The sequence below is a fragment of the Nelusetta ayraudi genome, unplaced genomic scaffold, assembly GCF_046127955.1.
Source record: "Nelusetta ayraudi isolate G7.1 ecotype Tasmania unplaced genomic scaffold, CSIRO-AGI_Nayr_v1 ptg000056l, whole genome shotgun sequence".
NCBI lineage: Eukaryota > Metazoa > Chordata > Actinopteri > Tetraodontiformes > Monacanthidae > Nelusetta > Nelusetta ayraudi.
This window is the reverse complement of record NW_027466106.1, coordinates 2,677,168-2,697,234: the sequence shown is the minus strand read 5'-3', so window position 1 is coordinate 2,697,234 and position 20,067 is coordinate 2,677,168. Positions and strand designations below refer to the sequence as shown.

Genomic DNA, 20,067 nt, shown 5'->3' with positions numbered 1-20,067 from the left:
GTTTAAATCTGAGCCGCCGAGCATTCAACTCTACAGAGAGAGCCAGTGATTGCATTAGTCCCCCCCCCCCCCCCCGCCTCCATCCCATAATATCAACTCAGGCCAAGTGAAGTTAATGCCTGTAATTATCCCTGTTCCGGCTTTTACCCCACTTTTTTTTTTTTTTTCCCCCCTCCCTGGGATCATTCCATCAATAGAAAGTTTCACATTTTATGGCAGTTTAAGGGGCATCTTATTAATATCTTGGTGTTCATTTGGAAATCTGTGGGTCTCGAAGCGTTTTCACAGCAGGCTCGTCCCAGTTCTCCTCCAAGCTTTGCCTTTAAACACTTCCTGCGGGCTCTTCTCCAAATGGACTCATGAGGAACATCAGCGATGTTCCATCTGGTGAGGCGCACCGGTTGCGTGTTTACACACTCTTCGTCCTCTCGTCCTCTCAACAGAGGACTTTTCTTTCTTCTCCAGTACGGTCTTTATAAAAACCCTCAACCGACCCTTCACATTTTAATGGCTTGCAAAATCTGCGGGTTGAGTGGTGACATTTGGACTCTCCAGCTCCTCCTCCGTCCCCTGGCCCGGTCAGCCATCCCCGTCTAACCTCTCTTAATAGCGCCCCAGCAAGACGCCGACACCTCGGAGAGGAGTCCGAGTTAAAGTGCAGGGCCCCCCGGAGGTCAGCGCCGCTCACAGCAGCGAGACCGTCCGTTTAGCAGAGTGACTCGACTCATTACCCCCCTCCTCTCCTCACTGTACCCACTGACAGCGTTCCAGCCGGGCTGCCACAGCCGCTGGCTTCATGAGGTGTCGGCTATTTGTGTGTGTGTGTGTGTGTGTGTGTGTTGTGGCAACAAGCGATAACCCAAACCAAGGCTGAGTCTCTCTCTCTCTCTCTCTCTCTCTCTCTCTCTCTCTCTCTCTCTCGCACACACACACACACACACACACACACACACACAAATTGCTTCCTCTTGCTCCGAAACGTTGATAACATTTCTCTCTTTTGCATCATGGGCAGCAGTATTAAGTGGAATGAATAGAATAACGTCCGCTTTTTCATTTTGCAATGAATTAAGATGAGGATACGTGAGGAATTGGAGTTACGGCCTCACTGGCACGCACTCAGGCAAAAGGTAAAAAAAAAAAAAGAAGCAATAATTCTAACGGCAGAGTTTTGCGAGGATGGAGGCAGAGTGAGGGAGATGTTTCTGGCTGCTCTGCCGCCGTTAAATAAGAATGAGGGGATTTCAGATGTGATTTTGATGCCTTATCTTGGGATGACAGATGAGTGTGGAGCAGCAGACTTTGGGTGTCTTCTTCTTCTTCTTCTTCTTCTTCTTCTTCTTCTTCTTCTTCCGCCGGTTGCGTCACTGCCATTTTGTAAATCATGCAGCAGATTGTTTCTGCTTTGATTTTTCGCTTTTTGCTTCTTGCATGCACGACTCTGCAGCGGTCGCCAGTCACGTGTTGAGTTGACATGAAATAATAACAGAGGATTTATTTTTTTTTGTTTTTATTTGATATTGCATCAAAGTAAATATCTTTTGACATATTTTTGTCATATTTTTGCATTTCTTTTTGTCTTGTGTGTCAGAACAATGATGTCCCTGGATGACAGATGGCGAAACGCAATAATCAACAATTAATTGCGATGAAAATCACTTCCTGGAAATGGTCATTAGCAGTTTTTTAATCTCATTATACGCTGCAGTCATCATTTACAGTGGGGAATTTTCCTTTTTATGTTTGAAAAAAAGTCACAATTTGATGCCTCCTCTTCCTCTTCCTCTTCCTCCTTCTTCGTCTGCTGTTGCTGCCTATAAGCTTGTCGTTACTTGTCGTTATTCCTGCTCGGAGCCTCGGCTGTCAGAGAGACGGAGCAACTTCCTCTCAGCTCAGACTTTTTTTTTTTTCTTCCTGCCCACATTCAGCTAATGCAACTTTAATGGCTCCTCGGCTGTAATGTATGATTCCTTGTACATATTTCGGGCGACAGTCTCCTCCGCCCCGCTGCCTTGTCCATCCACCAGGCTGACTGCCAGGGTGATTTGTGTGTCGCAATAATGTCCGCCGCTGGTTTTTCCCCGCTGTGAATTATTGCCGCTGTGGATACCATGCAGCAGCAGCAGCAGCAGCAGCGTCACGGAGGTGATTAACGACACCGTATTGATTGACTCCTGTGTGTTTTGGCAAGTCAAAATGCTCTCTGGAGGCCACTTCCTTCCATGGCGTTGGCCACAGATTCCGAGGCCCAATGCACTTAGTTTCAGTTTTCCTCCGGGGACGGGAAGAGTTTGGAGAAAAGCGAGACCGACCGGGTGGCCCGTCAGCGCCGTGATTTACAACACGGCGTTGGACAGACAGGAATGGAGATCATTCTAACCATCGGGTTAAGTAACAAATACATGGAGAGAAAGAAAGAGAGAAATTGTTTATCAGTTATATCTAATATATATGCAGAATTTTCCAATTTGGGATCAAAAAAGTACATCTATCTATCTAATAAATGAAGCTAATAGGCGATTTCATTGGCTCAGTTATGAAGATTTTTTTCATTAAGTAATACGTTACTATGTTTTACATTATTGGCTAAACGTTATTGTGTTATCGGTTCAGGACTTTCATTATGTCATTGGCTTCGACACGGAATTCTTCGAACAAAGAAATTATTGGAGCGTCCGCGTGAAAAGCAGAACGATTTTTGGAGGGAGCCGGCCGAGGTCTCGACGTGCGCCATCGGCTCCTCGGCCACAGATTGCAGCGGCTCATTTCGGGGAGGGGAAGTCATTTGAGATTCCTTAGGAAGCCGAGATTTAAATAGCAGCGCGCCGTCACTTGTCATCCCAGTGGGTTCCAGCGGGAAGGCTGACACGGCTGTCTGACATCCCCTAATACGTCTTCCCATTGTTTCCCCCCGAGGGATGGCGGCGGCGGCGGGGGTCAAGAGGGAAAATAAGGAAGCCATCATCATTCTCCTCCAGCTCTTTCTTTATCTGTCCTCCTCTGTCTCCTTTATCCCCTCTGGCATTTTAGCCGGCCCACTCGGCTGCTGCTTATTCAGAAAATGGCCTTACAGATGCAGATTTGGCAGATGCCGGTGAAAGCCCACCGTCTGCACTGGAGTGGGCCGGCGGGAGCGGCTGATTGGTCGGGACCCGGCGGCGAAGGACGCGGGATTCTGGCGTATTAAGACCGAGGTGAAAGCCGCGGAGACGGAAATAAGAGCTTTTGTGCGTATTAGGGGGGGATGAAGGTGAAGACTGCGCCGCTTCTGAGTGGGCGGCTATTAAAACGCTAATGTTCCAACCGCAGGTCAGGAGTCATTAAAGGAGCAATCTGAATGGATTTTTCTCTTAATAATCCCACGATCTGTTAAAAACTCCCGCCTCACATTTTTTTTTTTCATTCGCTTCCAACATTTGCATATTTTAATATGCTGCTATGCCTTTTTAACACAGAATTTACATCCGCAAAATGAATAACTTCCTTTCGCTGCAGGAGCACAAAAACACGATTTTAAAATTGTAATTATTTTGTTTTTATCTACATCTAGCAGTGAACGTATGCGAAAGCGAACGTAATTGCCTCCAAATATTATTCTACTGCATAACTGACTACCATTTGCATTTTTTTTATTCTAAGACTTTTTCCTTTACCCTTCAAAACTTTCATGCAACTTTCTACAAATGCATGTGACCACTAAGATTTACGTGGATGTCAGATTTTTTTTTTTCTGGCTGTGCTTTTAAATTTGAAAACGAAAACTGCGTGTTTCTCTCTGTGAAGGAGAACAAAAGCGATATTAATGCAATACGACGTTCACCTTTCATCCGACACGACTGCGACACGTTCCCTCGCACGGTGTAATCAATCCGACTTTCTGTCAATGAAACGGCGCGTGACACCCAGCTGGTAATGGATTTACGCCTTGATTCGCTGTCTCGCCCCGTCTCCTGGCCGGCCGGCTGTGTGCCCGGCTCGTGCTCGCAGCCGCCTCGCTTTCCGCCCTCACACGAGTTGACGCAATAAAAATGGGAAATCTCTTTCCCAATGAATAATTGCGCCGCTGGATGGGGAGGCGCAGCTGCTGCCGACGGAGGCGAGAGCGAGGACGACAGGGTTTGATCGGAGCTGAATCCCGATGGCCGCCTGCGCCCGTGTGTGTGTGGGCCATCGATGGAGGAAGCTGCTCGGTGACGGCCACCGTCTTAATGGCTTCACTCGGACAAGATAATGCAAAAGCCGATGGCTGAGCCCGGCTCGTTCATTTGTCCTCGTGGGAAACGCAGCGAGGAGACAGCAGGGCGACTGACGAGAGATGAGCAGCGTCTTCCGAAGCTCTCACGCTATATGCAAAACTCAAGGAGGAGCTCCGGGTTTATCTCCTCCCCACCAGTTGCCAGTGACTCCTTGCAGCTTGAAATCCCCCCTGCAGTAACGCAGCCTCGGTCAGAACAGCGTCCCGTCATCCCCGTCCTGCCAGGTCAGCGTTCCCTCTCCACGTCTCGGCTTTATCGCTGTAGCTGAAGGGAGAAAAATACATATCGGACCCTCACATGCTACCAGTGTGCCTCTGAAGAGTGAGGGAGGCGGAATGATGATAAGAGCAGATCTGCCCTCAGTGGCCAATGTGTGTGAGCTGCTGCTGCTGCTGCTGCTGCCTTTGAATGAACTCCCCAGAATTAGGAATTGGGAAACCCTGCTTTACCCTTGCTTGCACTACTGTACACTTCGGTTCATCAGCCCCATATGATGTCACAAAGGGTTCTGAAACGACATCTCCCAGATGAATCGCACGTAACATCCCCTGAGCCCAGCCAGGCGTGTGGACTCACCTCTCGAAGGCGAAGGTCCAAAAAGTATTTTTCATTTTTTTTTGCATCATGCTACAAACAGTGGGCTAAATATGCTGTTTCCCCAGAGAGATTTCAGAATAAGTAATCATGCAAGACTTCATTCTGTACTAAAGAATAGGATGGTAAATCAGGATTAAATAACATGGCACATTTAAAAGTGTCACACGGGTCTTTTCGGTTCAGAATTCAGTTTTCCTGAGTGGTTCCAGCAAGTCCAAAATCAAATTCCAATTTCCGACATGCCCACCATGCTAAATCTATGATGGATGTATAAAATGAGCAAAAAAATAAAAAATAAAAAAATCCAAAAACTCAGGTCAACTTCATTTAAAAAAAAAAAAAAGGAACGGGGAGAACTGTGGTGTGGAAAAGCATTGAAGTAGTGACACGTAGATTAATGATGGCAGTCGAGGAGAAGACTGAAAGGGAGGACTGGGGAGGAGGCGGGGCTGAGTACTGTTTGGTTTCAGCAGAGGCGAGATAAGAGCTGGCGAGTGTGTGCAGAGGGGATGCAGCTGTCCGTCGGCCCAAATGCCTCCTCGCAGAGCAACAGACACGTAAGGAGGAAGAAAGACATCCAACGATCAGGCTTAAAGATGAAGCTTTCGCTTCAAGTGTTTGGCAGAAGGAGGAGGGAGGAGGAAAATGACATTAATGGGATCACATGGGGCATTTGCACACAAAGTGGAACGAGGAAGGATTTAATATTGATATTAGGAGGCAGCGATTTGCAAATGAGATCATCGGAAGTCTTGGTCCTCACAGGCGCGCGGCCAATAGCGGGCCGTGCGCCACGTGCTGTCAATAATGTATTTTGCTCTGACATGGATGGCAGTGATTATTGTGGGCGGCACTGCCCCGCCCCCCTCACTGGCTACCACTGTCCACCGTCTACTTTGTCGAACGGAACTGCTCAAACAAGTGGAAGGAAGCCTCTGGAGCTCTACATAACTGTGCGGAACAGCTTACGTTCTGACGGTTAGCTCAGCTAGCTAGCTAGCTAGCTAGTTGCCTTTTGCCCTGGCGTAGCCTTACAGGTGACTAAAAAGAATGTTGAGAAGAAACACTGTGTGTTAGTAATGATGCAATAACAGGTCGCTCTGCTGGAGATACACGGGGCCGACTGTTTTGCTTCGCTTTGACGGGACGGAGGTGAGACCAGAATTCACGGACAGCTCACGTTTGCTTCCCGTCACTACGTGGCTCCGTTGTCACACAATAAAACACAACTGGTTGTCGAGACCGGCGCCACTGTCGCGCCGCTCGATGACACCTGACCGGTGGCTGCCGAGAATAGCCGCCTTCTGTTTGCTCTCACACCTTGCAGCTCCGCATATCGCCGAAATTCGGGTTTCCTCGGCGTGAGAAAGCGCAGCAGGAGGCCATAAAGCGAGTCCTCGCTCAGGCAGGTCCGGCCTTCCAAATTGCTCCCGTTGGATAATTTAGGGTTTTGCGGCCATAAATGTCTGGCGAGGCCGTATTTCATCACTTACGAGGCGGCGCGGGTTATAAAACGCTCTTGTTGTCTCACCTCCCACAGTCGCAGCGCTATTTCATCTAGCGCAGCGCGGCGGCGAGGCCTTATCTCTGCCCGTCCTCCACACCTTTTCCTCAGCGCACGTTGGCCTCACGCCGGTCCGAAAATGAGTCAGCAGAAATAAAAAAACAAAAAACAAAACCAAAATGAAAAAAGATACCCAAAACGAGAGGCGGCCAAGGAAACGACTGGCTGTGATAGAGAAGCGCTAAAGTCACGATTAAGAGCCTCTCTTTCTAAATACAGAGGAGTCTCCTGCTTCTCTGCAGCTGCCTCTGAAGTGACGGATGTGTCCTCGGGGGAGAGCCTCCCGGCCTCCTTAATGGCTTCTCACTTCCAAAGAGAGAGAGAGAAAGAAAAAAAAAAAGAAGTAGCTTTCAATGTTTTGCCTTGAAATGCGCTCATTGCGAATTCAGAGCGACGCCGGGGCTCGAGGCTCCGACTGCTGTGGTTTAGCGTCGTCGCGTTTCTGTAAAGTTACTTCCCACCGTCATCCCAGTTTTACCGGCCGGCTACGCAGAGTGTCGACAGGCAGTCGGTTAGCGCGTGGCGGTCGCTAAAATTTTGCCAAGCGAGCTAATCATGAGCGCACCGCGTACGTGTTGTCTGGCTAAATTGTTGCAATCAGCAGAGCTCATTTGTGATTGTCAGGGCGGTGAGGGGGTGATGATGATTTTGTTGTTTTTTTTTGATGGATGCGTGCTGGAATCGTTAGCGAAAGGCTCACCTCGCCGCTCGGTGCAAGCTGCTCATTACTCAGCCGGCGCCGCCGACGGGTCGCACAGACTCGCTGGCACTCGCTAATGAGACCACAAAAGACACGGCGGCTCTCGGTGTCTTCCCTCGTTGCGCAATTACGCTTAAAGTCTGACAATGAAGAGTGACTAAATTGCTAATTATTCGATTCTCTTTTTTCCCCCCTTGCCTGCTTTATTACAGAACGCCTCTGTAGATCTGTGTGTTAGCTCGTTTACTTAGCCAGCAACGACACCTGGAGCTGTGTTTATTTTCGTACTATAATATGTTTGACCCTTCGTCTCTTCAAAAAGCGTCACCCTTTTTACCGCTACCTTCTGCTTCACCCTGGACAGTTTTCTTTGAAAAGGCTTTTTGAATTAGTTTGAATGACAGCTTCAGAATAACTTCCAGCGAGGGGGATGGGGGGGGGGGGGGGGGGGATGTTCCGGAAGGCTGGAATCCTCTGTCGCTTGATGAGTAGCAGCGTAGCGCTGGTGCGTGCATGCACGTGCTGTCAACATCATTATTTGCGAAGCGGAGAAGAAAAACATTCCCGCCAGGTTTGGCGGTGAAGCCAAGGACTTTTCATTATGACACGTCTCAGGACCGGCTCGCTTAGATCTCCGGGAATTTCCAAAGGGGAGGAAGTCCAACTTCAGATCTGCTCTGCACGCGTTCTGAGATAATTGCGCTTGGAAAGAGAAGACGGAAGCAGCGGACGCCTCATTAGGCTGCAGTTCAGCAACTCACTGGTCAGCTTACTGTTGTTCCAGTTCATCTGAACAATTAAAATTATCATTACCTCTGTCACCTGTTTACAAAGAACCTCAGCGAGCAGTTTATCTTATTGCTAAAGGTAATTACTTGTCAAAAAAAACCCAACTCAGCTGATCCGTGAAGACCCAGAAGAACACTTTTCCTTTTTTATTAGCTCTTTTATTTTTTAATCTAACGTAAGCCTTTGTGTCTTTGTTTACGTGTCCTCTTTGCATGGGCGCTCAGGTCAGACACAAAGTTCGCAAAGAAAAGGCTTTTAGGATTAACCCCCCCCCGCCAAACCCCCTGCCATAACTATTTTTTTTTGGCAAATGGATGTGTCGCTATCTCAAATGAAACAACTTTAGCAGGACTTGTGGGATTATTAAAACCTCCCCAAACTGAATAAAGAGCAACGAAGCAGCTCATTCCTGCCCATTAATGTCCAATGTCGCTGCTTATAGCAGAATTCCGCTGCTGGTTGTCAGCTAATAGCAAGCAGAAAATTTAATTGACTATAACAATGGAGTGATACATTAAAAAAAAATCCTCTGTGTGGCGATCCTCATCAAGTTGGGATATTGTTTCCTTACATAGTTGATGAAGCGGCAAATAGACCTTTTAGATTTCTGTCACATTCCCTTGTGAAAACTCCATACAGGGTGTTTGGAAACTTGCAAACCGACGAACCATGCGTCAACTTGCTACTGTTGGATTAATGAGCTCCAGGCTTCCTGTTAGCAGGGACGTTCTATCTCGTAGAGACGGAGCACAGTGATCATTTTGAACGGAGAGATCTGTATAGTGGCAAATAAGGCGCAAATCCCGCCCCCTTCACCCGTCAATCAATTGTGTTCACTCAACGCCGAATCGGGAGGGTTATCAGCCAATCGTGCTGTTTCAACACCTGACAGACACTGTACAAAATGTTTGCTAGCAAGCTAGTTCACGCTAGTTTCCGATACATTTGCTAGCCAATGGATTAGTTTGTGCATTGGCTTCATTCTTCTTGAGAGGTTTTCAGGGCGGCCGCCTCTTCATGCATGTTTAATTGTCCAGGCAGTTGACGAGTTATGGAACTGGGTGAAATTCAAGTCTGACTGAAGTCACTTTGTATCAGGCTGGCGAGGTGGATGGGTGTGATTTCGCAGTAGTGATTTGCGGTTGTGCAAGCAGAGAAATCTCGTTTGACAGAATAAAGAAGCTGACGAAGATGAAGGAACGCTGGCAGGGTTTTTTTTTTTTTCACCTTCTCCAAGATGATGGACGCTACACAATGTCATTGAGCACGAGGAGGTTTTCCCCTCCATATTGGACACAGCTGAGTCCACAGTGATGTACAGACAGGCGACTAAATATCACCTCCCCTCCCAGCTTCACCTCCGGCTCCTCCAGCAGCCTCGGCACGGCCGTTTTGTCAACCGTCACTTTCGGCGGAGGGCCGAGCAGCGTAACCAGGTGGAACCGGCTGTAATTAGGCGACGCAGGAAGAAATGATGGACAAGCAAAGCAGTCACAGGCTATTTGCCTTCGAAAGAGTCGATGCGCCGGGCCTCCCCGGGGGCTCCGCTCGGCCGCCTCCGCCCGCGCACTCAGACGTTACGACCGCATAATCGTCGCACTCCATCACCCTGCGCTTTGTTTTTATGGGCTGTTTTTTTTAACCCCCGTCCACCTTTCCCCCCCCTCACCTCTCACATTTTTATGTCACGCCCCGTTAGCTTTTGCTCTGCCCGCCTCCTCCACCTAATATTTCTGACCACGGATGACAACGAGCGGTTCCCTCGGTGGCCCTTTGATCGCCGCTGACTTCTATTCATCGCTGCCACTCAGCCGAAAAGGGTTGCGTTTATATCCACCCATTTCCTTTTATGTGCTTATTGCAGCAGATTTGTCTTCTCCCCCCGCCCCGTCCCTCTTCCTCTTCCCCCCCACCACGACGCTCTCCACCCCGGCGTGTCACCCAGAGCAACATATTTGTAAATCACCCTTTTCCCTCCATATTATTCCTCACGATAATGGCTGCTTTCACATGGGTAGGATGCCTCTCGGCTGCATTGTCACCGTTCAAAGTGTGTTTTTCACAATCCAACGGCTGGCCGATCCATCACGCTCTCGCCGTGCCTGTGTGTCTCCGGGGTGGAGGTGATTTATTATCCCCTTGGAAATTAGTGCGATACAATTAGATGCTGTCATTTGGTTAAAAGATAAACACTGCTATCTGGAAAACTCCATGAGAGAAAATAAAGGTGTTTGTTTTTTTGTCTTATTTAAAAAAAAAAAAAAAATCCGCAATTTGTGGGCAGTTGTTTAATGGACCAACCTCGACTCTCAACTTGAGACATTTTGGAAAACTTTTCTCTCGGTCCCAATCCTTCCTTCAAGTTTGCTAACCCTCCTTCCCCTCCCCCCCACCTCTTTAATTGCTCCTGAGTTGCATCATCCTGGAATTGCGTCATCAAGTTAGTAATTGGCGCCAAACTATTCTCATGCATTCATCCCTGCATGTTGGATGGGAACGCGTGTAATGATTATTTAGACCCGTAATGACCAGAGTCTAACAGCTTGGCAGACGCGTGTGTTGATGCTGCATGCAGCAAGCATTCATTAAACTAGCAGAGGGAATTGGTGGGAGACAACAATGAAGAAAAGAATGTATGTTGCGCATTTTGCAGAAGAAGAAGAAGATGAAGAAGAAAAAGAAGAAGAAGAAGAAGAAGAAGAAGAAGGCTCGTAACCGTCATGTTGTTGCGTCAGAAGTGTCAGAAGTGAGGTAAAACACCTGTTTTACCTCAGGTGACTGATATTAATTATAAATTAACGAAGTCTTTAAAACAAGCTGTCAGGGTTCACGATAATGCGTCTTTTATTTTAATGACAAACTGCAGTATCAAACTCTAAATGCACAGCATACGTCTAATCGTAAAAATAAAAAATGCAGAAAAAAAGCTCGCACCAAAACAACAAAACAACTACAAAAAAAAACATGTGGCAGCGAAATGCCAGATTCTGCCGACCAGCTTCCCCCTAATTATTGTGCGATGACATGTAATGTTAATGAGAGTTTGTCGGAGTAATGGTGGGATAATTAAGCGTCAGGACGGTGAGATGTTATCTGGTGCAAACTGGCCGCACAAGAACTTCCACATCAGCACCAATCTGATAAAAGTGGAAAATGGAAAGAGGAAGCTGGAAATGGCTTCCCAAAAATAGGATGGGAATCTGATTAGTGGACTGTGGGGACCTCGTTTATTTTGTCTTATGTAAGAATATCGGGTCTGTTGTTTATTGTAATGTTTCCTCCAAAATATTACAATAAATGAAGAATCTTTTTTAGAAACATTTCTAAAAAAAAAACAAAACAAAAAAACCCCAAAAAACAAGCAAATCATTTGACTTCAGAATCCATTTATTCCATGCACGCATGCAAGCCTTTGTGCGACATGTGAAACTAGACAGCAGTCGGAAAAATAAAAAATTTGAACATAGGATTAACATCTTGTGTGCGAATGCCGCCAGAGCTGCCGCCATCCATTAACTTCTCCTCCACCCCATTTTTTTGAATAATGGGAAGGTCGATTGAGAGCGTCACGCAACACGGATTGATGGAGCAGATAAAGCTGATGAGTGTGATTGAGCACCGAGCAAACATTGGTCGTGTGCACCGCCGAGCATTTCCAGCCTGATGTACCCGTCTCATTGAATTTTCTGCTCGGGTCAGTGGAAGTTAATTAATTTCCTCTTTCGGGGGATTTTTAATCGGCGCGAGAATTTCAGAGGCGAGCGTCTCGGAGTATTACGTTTTAAAGAAGCTGCTGTTATCAATTTTACTGATCGAAAAACACGAGTGATAAATCGTATCGGTGGCTGTTTCTTCTCAGAGAGCCAGACCTTTGTGTGGCCTCAGGTTGCTTTGCTTAACTCTGGCTCGTTTCGAAGCTTAAGTGACAAGTGTGCTGCAGTAATTATTAATCGGTTATTGCAATCGGGTGGTTGTTGTTGTTTTCGTTTGCCACAACATTATTTTTGCCTGTTTACCCGACAAGCAAAAGCTGGAGACTAATTGGAAGACGGGGAAGTCGTCCGTTCAGATCGGAAAAGTCACCAGGTTTTTTTGACACCGTGACAGGGAAAAAAAAAAAAAAAAAAAAGGAGTATTTTATGTCTGATTTTATGTCAGATTTTATGTCTGTGTCAACAGCTTCTTGCGATCCCGCGTCTGCCAACCACCTCCAAACATTTCGTTAATGAACTGTGATGGCGCTCGAGAACTCTCGGGGAAACAAACTTTTTTTTAGTGTCTGGATTGTGGCATGAAACGGGCCAAACGCTGAGCCAAAGCCCTGATGAATGAGTCAACAGATGACTTTGGGGAGGACAGAAAGTGATGGAAGGAAACTTGTCCTGTGCTCTGGAAGTTCCTTTTGATCATTAGGGGGACATTTACGTAGATGTCAGAGCCAAAAGTGGACAAATTCTGAAAAAAAAAAAAAAATAGAAAGAAGGTGGAAATGTGCAGAAAATGGAAGTCGCTTGTGTATAAACACGCAGCTATCTGATTAAAGATCTGACAGTTTTGGTGTGCTGCCATTGTCACTGTGTGTCGTCCCTGGGCTGCTCCACGCACAGACGTGTTGGAGATACCCCTCGGTCATATGAAACGCTCCATCTGGTGTGTCGCTATCTGCTGCCTCTCCCGAAGCGACAACCAAAGCTTCAGTCTCACTCTGAGCACGAGAGCGTTGCAGCCCCGAGGTCTCGCTAGACGTGAGCTAAAATCGAGTTGGTCATTAAAAGAAAAAGAAAGAAAGAAAAAAAAAAACCCAGATGCCCAAGATTGACATGAACTTAAGCAGCAGTTGAAGCTCCTGAGACCCTCCACTTTGTTTTTGACGAGGTTGGTAGGAGATGCTGGAGCACACGTCTCTTAATGGCCTGGCCCACTTTGTCAAAACGGCCCCGTTTGCTTGAGTTCAAGGATCCAGATTGGGGAGTGTGAGACTCACGGAGAGCCAGAGGGTAGTCTCCTGTTGTGAAGCTGTCACCGTGTCCTTTTATGCGAATGTAATCGCTGTAGAAGAAGACTGTTTGAGCTGTGAAATGAAAAAAGAAAAAGCAGCCTTAAAGGCTTTCTTAAATAAGCAACCCTGTGAAGTTTACCTAACTTAAAAAGAGTTTCACGTTCTGCTGACTTGTATCAAGGAAACTGGCAACCCAGGCTTCACCCAGTGCATCCGACTGGCCTGATGCAGGACCTCAGTACACTGATCGCCTGCCCAGCATCTTTACTTGAGAATGTGCTTCACTTAATGGAAACTGGACCTTCTTGAGGAACTCCTACTACAAATACTAATGATTAATCCCTCTGTGTTGCTTTTTGGGGCTAGCTCACTACTCTTTAGTGAAGGAAGGGACTAGAGCAGGGGTGTCAAACATACGGCCCGCGAGATGATTTGTGTCCACTTGGTGTCGCAATATCGTTTCTGCTTCGCAAACACTCAATAGTGGGGCTGAGCAAATCGGCACAAGTACAGCCACTCACGTCTCCTATTGGCTGCCCTCATTGCCTCAGAACATCTCCTATTGGCTGCCCGCATTGCCCCAAAATGTCTCTGTTGAAACAGACATATTTGTAAAAGTCGTGTTGCCTCATGTAGTAACTGTAGGTGGATTCAATGTTGGCACATTTCCTTCCTTGTTTAATTGACTTTCCTGGAAAATGTCAAAGACTAAAAAATTATTCAGTCTGGAAAGCTTTTGAAAAATTATCCACCGGCTGAGGAACGTGAAATAAGATGATTTGCCGCATCGTCTTGCTCAAAACGTTTTCCTAATTTGCACTCCCCTGAGATGAAATCACCTTACCAGATGCAAACACGGCAACGACAAGGGAAGCAGGGGCTCATGACTGGTAAACAACCCCTCAACACTGCGCAGGCACCTAATTTCAAGTGAAGTTCTGTTTTGCTCCTCCAAAACACGCAATTAAATGGCTAAAGTTAACTTTTTTAAAAATCACTCCAGCGAGACCAAACGCCCACGTCCAAGGAGTCCATAGCCGAGCGCTCCAGTGGGTGTTGTGGTTGACCTCTGATTAGGTCCACTGAGGAAGATCCAACCCCTTCGGTGTGCTATTATTTTCCACCGTTAGTTGAATGTATGCGAGCTCTAATGCAGGTGAGGTGGATGTCAGGATAATTTGAAGTCGGATTTTAAGTGTCCGTCCGATAAAGAGCCCATAGACAGTGTTTGTAAAGAGGAGGCAAAGCATGAAAACTCACTGGACTAAATGTCTTATCACATTCAAGTGGACCAATCTGATTTGCCACAATCTTGAAACAAGGGAATCGTGTCCACCTAAAAAAAAAAATCCTTGACTGCAGCTGCACAGGAGCCAGCCTGCTCCCACGTTTGGTTGTGAAAATAGCGTACAACTGTTTGGACTATAGTCTAAAACTCAAATGGGACCATACATTTTTTGCAACTAAATTACTTTCAGTTGAAATTTTAAAAGTACATTTTCTTTTAACATTCCGATCCATATATTTTGCTTGTTCGTTTCATATTGATCAGTTATTTTCTTGTTTTTTGCATCTTTATCTCAATTAACCTTTAAAGTTTAAAGCAGGTCTTTTTCATTCAGTTTATCTTAGAGATTCCGTGTGTAACAGAGGATATGTAATTTCAACATGTCGTTTAGGGGGTCAAACTGTGTTTGTTTTGAGTCTAACCCTTCTTCGAAAGGTGGTGCTTGAATCTCAAGTGGTTTATCCTTCCTGAGTGCAGAGTATTGGGCAAGCGCCGTGTTATAGGAAAGGGCAGAGCGTCCTTGTTACTTAAATTGTTGGACTTAGGTGCTGGCAAGAGCAACTCTGTCCTCACTTGGTTCGTGTGGACGGCCTTCGGTACGGATGGGAACCCAGCCAAGCAGGACATACTTGAGACCGGGTCACTCGGGACCACATTCAGAGGTGGTCTGAGCTGCATGTTGCCACGTTACTTTTTTAGTAGATCACAGTGAGTGAAGGTTCACGTCCTGTAGTTAATAAAAAAACCCTGTTTCAACAGCATCAGCACAAAATCAATGGAGCAAAACATTCTTTCTTTTTCCAAATGTGAGACGGCGGGCTGTGCTTTGTTCTATTTCAATGTTTTCATCTTCGACTCTTGAACTTTATGTGCTGTGCTTTTAAAAATAATCTATAAAAGTCTTTCTTTTAAATTCTCACTTGATGCTGTTACAACACGAAACAGTGATTGTAATAAATTGAGAGCTACAGACAAAAACACTTTTTTAAATTCTGTCGGGAAAATTGCCTCCAGTCTAAACCAAAACTCTGTCTCTGGACTGTGTGAAAAGTTTTGAGCCCAAAGTGCCTCGTCAGGACTCGTGACTCTTGGAGCACCTCCGCGGCGTCTGGTCGATTTCCTTTGTAATGCGTGAGCCGCAAGCGAAAAAGCCAGAGGACAATGAAGAGTTTTTGAGCGCTGATAGAACGTAATCAAACACCTTTGCATCAGTAGGTCATCTATGCGCGACTGGCGCATATTATGACTTAGCGCATGCAACGCTCAACGTCATCCCGTGTGGCAGGTAGAAAAGTGATGTTGTCGCATGACTGATGATGTTGAAAAATTTTCTTCCTCCAAGGTGGGGCGTAACAGAGAAAGTTTGAGCACCACTGCCCTAATGCCATGCAAGTCTATGGGGTGAAAAGTCAACTTTGTCCTAGAGACATGGGACCACTTGCAGGTTCATCGGGATCCCTCAAGACACAGCCACGTCAAATGTGGGGCTTCTAGCCCATGAGGAACCCCGAACTCCTAACCCTAATTCCAGCAGTAACCCTAACCCTAACCCTAATTCCAGCCTTATCGCTAACCCTAATGCCATGCAAGTCTATGGGGTCAAAAGTCAAGTTTGTCCTAGAGACATGGGACCACTTGCAGGTTCACCGGGATCCCTCAAGACACAGCCACGTCAAATTTGGGGCTTCTAGCCCATGAGGAACCCCGAAACCCTAACCCTAATTCCAGCAGTAACCCTAACCCTAATTCCAGCCTTATCGCTAACCCTAATGCCATGCAAGTCTATGGGGTGAAAAGTCAACTTTGTCCTAGAGACATGGGACCACTTGCAGGTTCATCGGGATCCCTCAAGACACAGCCACGTCAAATTTGGGGCTTCTAGCCCATGAAAAATGTTCTTCCTCCAAGGTGGGGCGTGACAGAGAAAGTTTGAGAACCACTGCACTAATTGGTGGGGATTCGGTGTGTTGCTGCCTCCTGCAGGTTACACATGTAGTTACATGTGTAATGTGTGTCATCAGGCACTTTACGGACATGCCATCGCTGTTTATTGATATATAGAGCGGAGGAGTGAGATTCCATCACGAGTGGTCATTGGAAGTGCATTCTAAAGTGGTGACACGCGCGCTTGTGATTGGACATCAAAACCCAACAGGGAACCAGAGCCAATGGCTGCCTCCTCTTTGCCTTGTGCGGATGCTCCGTTTACAGTGTTCTCGTGTTACCTCAGGCGCCCGACGGAACGGCAACCTCTCTCTGTTTTGGTTGCGTAATGGCTCAAACACACTTTCATGGGCGCCGTAAATCACGGCCCCCATTTATCCATTAAAATCGTGTCTGGTGGCAGGACTACAGCAACCTGAGAGCAAACACACACGGAAGGAATCTCAGCGTGCTGGCGGCCATGACACCGTCCAATGACTGTTTCAAGCACTTTTAATACGAAGAACATAAAAGGCTCTTTGCTAAGGAAAAAGGTTTCGCCACTGAAGACTTGAAGCCAACTGGCAACTGGAAGGCAAAATTCTGGCTTTCGTGTTTTGATATTTTAGGTCATGTTTCAAATTTCCCGGCATGGTTACCGCATGATTTTTCACTTTGTTTCCCTCACTTTGGGTTCGTCAACGTTGGTCTTCTTGGTCCTCAGCGGTGCCAAAAGTCTGCAGCCCCTGGTCCGACGTGCCTCGCGCAATTAAATCTGCCCTCGCAAAAACAAAATGAAGCGCAGACTTTCCCCCGTACATTTTCCTCCCTCAAATTAAATAAAGACAATAAGAAGTGCAAATAACAGCGCCGCTGTCACTTCACACCAGCCTACGTTTCTCGTGTTGTGTCCACCGCCGAGCAGCCTGTCGCCGCTCCCGTCTTTGTTCCAGGCAGTCACTGCCAAAATGTCAGAGGAATGAATCAACAAAATCGGCTCCTTAGATCTCAAGGTGGCCGGGAGCCGATCTCGCAGCACGTAGAGGGGATAAAATTAGGACTCGCGCTGGCCTTTACGATGTGGATGCTGCAATAACCAGCGATTCAAAAAAGAAAAAACAACACGACTTCACCCTGTCGACTTTTTGCAACACAAAAACTCCCTTTGCGAGGAAGCGTTTGTCTGTTTTTAACGATCGTTGATCTTTGTCGGCGTGATTTATTTAGCGCGGCTGCGTGTAGCGCGGGTTTTAAAGCAGCGGGATTCATTGTTGTGCATGTGTGCCTCGGGCAGGCAACCCTGTGATGTCAATATCTCGCATCTGCATCGCCGCTTTGTTCGTGACAGTGTTGCTTTCATCTGCTGAGTAACATCACAAATAAAATGATGCGCAACGCAACAGATTTCTTTTTTTTCCCCCCACCTTTTTTCAGGCCGTTTTTTCGTTTTTTGTTGAGATATGAAGGTCTGGAACGCGGGCCTGATGTGCATCTGCAGCCCCACCGACAACAAAGCCACACTTTTGCTCAGCCTGTCCACCTCCACAGCGAGATCGTCTCTGAAAAGCATTAATTAAAACCTATGCGGCGCCAGCAGAAAGGACGCCAAATATGGTATTTTTGGTAGCCTGTGTTCAGCGCCGGTGCAGCAGTGGCACTGAAAAATGCTACTTTCGCTTAAACCTGAGGGATAACACGGCCCCCGCGGCCATCTGGCAGATTTAGCCTCACACCCAGCCTCAGCAGGTCAGAGCAGGTTTGGTTTGGATTAGAGCTTGCATGACCTTTTTTTTTTTTTTCTTTTCTTCATATTTTGATTTGTCATATGCTCTTTTGATTTACGGTATTATCCCGTCTCATTAATGGGCTTCAAAGAATTCCGCCCCATGGCCAGATAAATGTTCTTCCCCCTGACTTCCCCGGAGACACTTTAGAGCCGCTCCAGGCAGCTGGTGGACCGACTCTCCACAGCTCCAGCTAAGACGCCACCAGATTTCCCTTTTCCACTTTTGAGGGAACAATCTGCAGGAGTGAGAGGGAAGGGAGCAGCAGGCAGAACGACCTTTATAGCCTTTATAACTTTTAAAGCAATTCCAAGTATGTCCTCCAAAGACGATCAGATGTGCAATCTACGATCACGCCCGCTTGTCCGTTTTCATCTTTGTCGGCACTTTTACAGTTTCTCGGCCTGTTTAGCTCTCGCCAGTGTGATCAATGGTCAGGCCTAAGTAAGGGTGTGCTGTCAAACATGCTGCCATTCTAAAATAGGGCGGTGACCCCGTAACGTTTAAAACTGCTGAGAATAAATGGCCGCAAAGGTTATTCGCTGATGGCAAGAGTGTGAAAAAAGTCACTCTGAGCTGAGCTAAAGATTGATCCATCCGGGAGGACATTTCCTGCTCTTTCCCGCAGCGGCTCGCCAGTTCGATAATTTACTTTGAGTCTCGTGGCTCATTGAGATTTTCTAAATGAACTGCGCGCTGCTAAAATCAATTGTGAAAATAAAGGAGAGGCTCCCCCTGCAAAGGTTTGCTGTTGGAGGTGCAGCTTTGTCTCCGATGCAGAACTGAGAGACGAGCTTCACAGGAGTGACGCAGTCTTCCTGGGTTTCTGTCAATCCACCTGTACGTTGTATTGGGTTGATTTAAACCCGCGTTTACACAGGACACATGACTCACTGAAGGCAAAGTCACACTGTGTTACCAAAAGGCAAACAAGCTAGCGGGCAAACATGAATCAGTTTATATGACACATCCAGGATGCGGATTAAAATTCCTGTGTGTGTCGCGTGTTTGTCCAGCCGCGTATTGGTTTTGGTCCGCAGGGTTTTTTTTTTTTTTTTTTTGTCGCCTAACGACAGAGTGACACAAACAGAGCAATGAGTTTGACCGGCGGCCAGGGCGGCAATTTGTGTTGCGCAACCGCAATAATGCAACTTTATGAGGTTCGCCATCACCATCGTAATCATTATCATCATCATCATCATCATCATCATCATCATCATCATCATCATCATTGCCAGCCAATCCCGCCAGACCGGTGAACCTGCCGGCCTCTGTTGTAATCTTGCACGGCGGCTGGATTGCTGAGATTGGATATCTGAACGTTCTCGGGCGACCTGCAGAAGGAATTCCATCAGATTTGTGAAACAATCCGACACGTGCCAGGCGAAGGCTGTCGGCGAAGGCTCTCCGCGAGGACTCTCACCGATGTGGTAAAAATTTCTCTTGACCCCTCGCGACCAAACGGGAACGGACGGGAACTGTTGTCTCCTTGACGGGATAATTGGCAGCATTGGAATTTGAGGCTCTCTTTTCCTACCTGCTGAGCTTTTCTGCACTAGGGCTGAAGACTCAAAGCAAAATAATTGGTATCGTGGCATCGGATCGGGAAATATGACCCGGCCTGCGTGGCGCCGTTAATCTTTAACGTGGGCGTTTGTTCAATATTTGCACGGCTAAATGAGATCACGCGGGTGCCATCGCAGTCCAGAGAGCCTCATATCGAACGTCAATTCATTGTCTTGCACGTCTCCAGGTGCAGGAATATAGAGATGTGTATATATACATATATATATATATAGCTATACAGCCAAGCCTCCTACCTTGTTCGTGCATGACAGGCCCAGCGCTCTGACGTTCCCATGTGGTATCGCATGCGGTCACATTGGGGGGGGGGAAACTGAAAGATAATGGAATAATATCAGTCAAATCCGGCCTCAGGGGGATTTTCTACCTGTTCCTGCCTCCCCTGTTTTAACAGCTTATTGCTTCCTGTCTGTCTTTGGGCTCCGTCAGAGCACTTGATTCCTTGTAAAAGCCGGAGGTGCTGAATGAAGACATTTTTTTTTTTTAGGAAGGTAAAGATAAGAGGGTTTTTGGAGAAAGTTTTGTTTTTTGGGTTGTGTGGAAATGTAGGTCTGCAAACTTTTACTGGGGGGGGGGGGACTTT

At 46.9% G+C, this 20,067-nt stretch overlaps 1 protein-coding gene across 6 annotated transcripts in view; it reads left to right on the top strand.

Annotated features, from left to right (window-relative positions):
- chrm3a (cholinergic receptor, muscarinic 3a) overlaps positions 1-20,067 on the top strand; it is a 70,025-nt gene that overhangs the window by 32,559 nt on the left and 17,399 nt on the right. Inside the window, exon 1 of one of the 6 annotated variants that reach the window (XM_076038346.1) lies at positions 1,077-1,130. The exons of the other annotated variants lie outside the window; for them this stretch is intronic. The gene's annotated coding sequence lies outside the window, so the exon portion shown is untranslated. Of the gene's footprint in view, positions 1-1,076; positions 1,131-20,067 lie in introns of those variants that run through there. 6 annotated transcript variants of the gene reach the window in all.